Consider the following 3,576-nt stretch of genomic DNA (forward strand, 5'->3'; position numbering starts at 1 on the left):
GCCAGACAACCCTGAAATCTTTGTGGTAGAGCATGAGAAATTCCACCTGTGTGGGACATTTACCCAGCTGGCTAGCAGGCTCTTGTGACAGCTCTAAGTCATCTCAGAGCCAGTCCCTGAAGAGAGGACTCTTCTGGCCCCACTGCTCTGAGTTCCTTATCCAGTGCAGCTGAGTGGCCCCATCTTGGCCCATTCCGGGACATTTGGAAACCAAGTATTTTGTAATATCTGATGTGAGCTGCTAGGAATTGCAACAGAGGTGCCAGGAAGGAATACAGTGACAAAACGGGCCTTTTACCAAGAAGCCCTGTGTGGACACTCCAAAAATTTCTTCTAGCAACATTTGAACCCTAAAGTCAAGATATATAAATTAGCCTTTGTTCCATGCTAGCCTCCAGAGTAAGACCAAGAATTTGTTTCCCATCCAGTTCTGCTGAGTGACCTAGAAGAACAATACACAGCAACCGACTCCATAGAAGGAAACAACAAGGAGAGGTAATACCCATGGTCTCTCAAGGCACTGCTGGCTGGCTGTGGAGGTTACCAACCAAGGTTTGCAACACTTGCCCATGTCAGAGCTAGTCCTGTGTGAGAGGTTCGAAGATGGTTAAAGAAACTTCAGAAGAGCTTTTATGAGACATCTCCTGTGCTGAATATGAAGACTGATCTCCACTGTCCTGGGATGTGCCACTGACATTCTGGAGTAAGTCTTAATCACTTCTTTCAGAGGAGCACAAGGGAAGAAAGGAAGGAGTCAACTGCATTACACATTAATGCTCACTCTTTAGCTGTCTCTCTTTCTCATAGACTTGCTAGACAGACACTCTCTGATGCTGTCTTGTCTTCTCTCACTTCAGTTCCAGCAGTCTGGGGATTATTTCTGTATATTTTCATGATGTTACTCTTTTCCTTAAAGCATCAGTGATAGGCTGGAGAGGCAGTGATAGGAGCAGATGGATTAGGTATCCAGTGACATCTTGTTTTAGTAGCACATGCCTTGGCTCAGATATCTTGTTTTGGGCATCCCAACATGATTTTGGAGTAGGCCATTTTAGCATAAAGCTAGTCTCACAGATTTTCCTCTTATTGCCTGAATTCATATCTAAGAAGCTATTTTCCAGCATAAAAACAGCATCAAAGAGCCCTTTCCACAGCAAAAGAATGCCTATTTGTGCATTGATCACCTTGTAAATGGATGTCACATGAGATGAGACCTTCACAGCATCAGAAGGAGCAGCTTCCTGAGAGAGTCATCATAAATGGCCAAGGCCAGCAGGCACAAGTGGCAGGGTGACCCCCCAGGAGTGCGTCATTGTCCACCCTGTTCCATGAGGTGCAGGGTCATTTCAGGACAGCCCAGGCTGTTTTCTGCAACAGTCTGCCCAAGCAGGCTAAAACACACATGTTCCAGGCATGGAGAGCTCTGTGGCATTTGGGGTAAGGCTGTGCTGTACCAGCCAAAGATTGTGTATACACAATATTATGTATACAAGTCCTTTTTGCTTCCTTTGGGGTTTTGCTGTCTCTCTGTTTGCACACAGCTGTGGTGGGCAGAGCCAGCATCTGTTTAGAAATGGTGTGGCTGTGGACAGGGATTGATGAGGAGAGGAAACAAGGCCAGACAGAGGCCAACGAGATAAATGGTGTTGGTGCACACAAACATCCAGAAGCAGAGTGACTGGCCAGAGTTATCTTTGTTTCTCACACAGCTGACTTCCTAGCAGATTTGAGACACTTGGTAATGACGGTGTTGCTATTTGTCTAGCAGATTAGAGTAGGGCCACTGGATGAGGATGAAGTGGATGTGACTAAACTCAGGATTGGTGTTTACTTTCAACATATTGTGAGCCATTCAAACTTAACAGGTCAGCAGAGACCTAGTCTAGGGAATGCACCCCAAAGAGCAATCCATCAGGCCTGCCATGGCATGAGACATTCAGTTGCCCAAAAAGAGCCAGCCAGACACCCAGACCTCTGCCATATGAGGCTGGTAGGTATGGCACAAGACCTACACAAGATCTTCCTTACTAGAGGGAAACCTGGAGAGCACCAAGCAAAACCAGCACCTTTGCTTGAGTGATGAGTTCTAGCTGTGTGTCTACTTTAGTGTGACCAGATCCCTCTCTAACTACCCATGACTGTCCCAACCAGATTTCCTCTGGCCACAGTGAAAGCTTAAGCAAACTAGAGCTCATGTAGCCACCTCCTCGTGGACACCTGAACGTGTCCTCGCTTTGAACTGAATCCCAGCCAGGCTGCCAGCACACGCCAGCTGAGGAAGAAAGCAAAGCCAAAGAGGATGTGAAAATGAGGGCAGGAAGCACAACTCCGGGTCTTGCTAGCATGCAGCTCATGCCATTAAGAATTGCCCTGTGGTGGGGAGGGCAGTGCACAGTGCAGTCAGCAGGGCAATAACAAGATACCACACAGCTGTTTTAATTCAAGTCAGGTCTGGTAGCACGGGGACAGCGGATCATAGCCATCAGGGAAGAAAATACAGGTCCATTCACTTTTCAGCCGTCTGAGGAAACAAACAAACGACATGAGTGCAGATTCCATTCCGTGGACTTCGGGTACCCAGGAAACTGGGGCATGACATCATCCAGCAGAAAGGAGACAGCAGCTCGTTTCAGCTTCTGTAATGCTGTAAGAAACCACCACTTCTCTGCACAGTGGGAGAACTCGTGTTTTTAAGAGGAAAAGTGACCTGTTGGTCACCACTTACAATGTGCGATTGTCCAGAAGTTCCATGGAAATGTACAGAAGTGGCAGCACTTAGACTTTGAAAAAAATTTTTTCTCCAGATAATTTTGTTGTTTAATAGTGGAAGATGTGGACTTGCACTGTGAGTGCATGAATTAAAGGAGCAGGTGGGACCCTCAGTCAATCCAATTTTCCCAAGAGATGGTCACCCCATGCTGTACCCCTAACAAGCTGTTTATTTAGGGCATTGGCAGATTTTCCCCTCACCATGCATTTGCCAAGCCACAACTAAGAGCTTTCCATTTAGGCACGGAAGGAAAATCTTGAAAGCAATTCATGAATCTACACTAAAACCACTAGAGCTATAATTAAATCATCTCTTAAAGTAGTGTAACTCTTTTTATGGCTGAAATAGCAGTCTTTATTTTAAGCATCATTGGAGAAAGAGGAGGAGAGAGCCAAACATTTCCATGTGAAGGCTTGGAAACTCCTTTCAGCATACTAAACGTTCACCAAGGCTTCCTGTGAGAACTGGAGTTTGTCCTTTCACTGCTGGCTGGATTTTCATCTCGTTTGACCTCCAGCAGCCGGCTGAAAGCCCTTCTCCAACCCGACAGCAGCTGTCTTCGGGTGAAGGACATCGGTGGGACAGCGGGGACTGGGACGTGCGCGGGCGCAGGACATTGCCTGGCGCTCGGAGAGCACCGCGGACGGGCAGACAGCGAGGCGCGACGGGGCACAGCCGCCAGCCCGGGCGGCCGCCCCGAGCCCTCCTCGCACACGCCCAGCGGATGCGGAGCACCTGCGGCCGCCGCGCCCGGCGGGCAGCCCGTGCCTGGCGGCGGGCGGGTCACGGCCGGAGGCTGCCCGGGG

The sequence above is a fragment of the Anomalospiza imberbis genome, chromosome 3, assembly GCF_031753505.1.
Source record: "Anomalospiza imberbis isolate Cuckoo-Finch-1a 21T00152 chromosome 3, ASM3175350v1, whole genome shotgun sequence".
In the NCBI taxonomy this organism is placed as follows: domain Eukaryota; kingdom Metazoa; phylum Chordata; class Aves; order Passeriformes; family Viduidae; genus Anomalospiza; species Anomalospiza imberbis.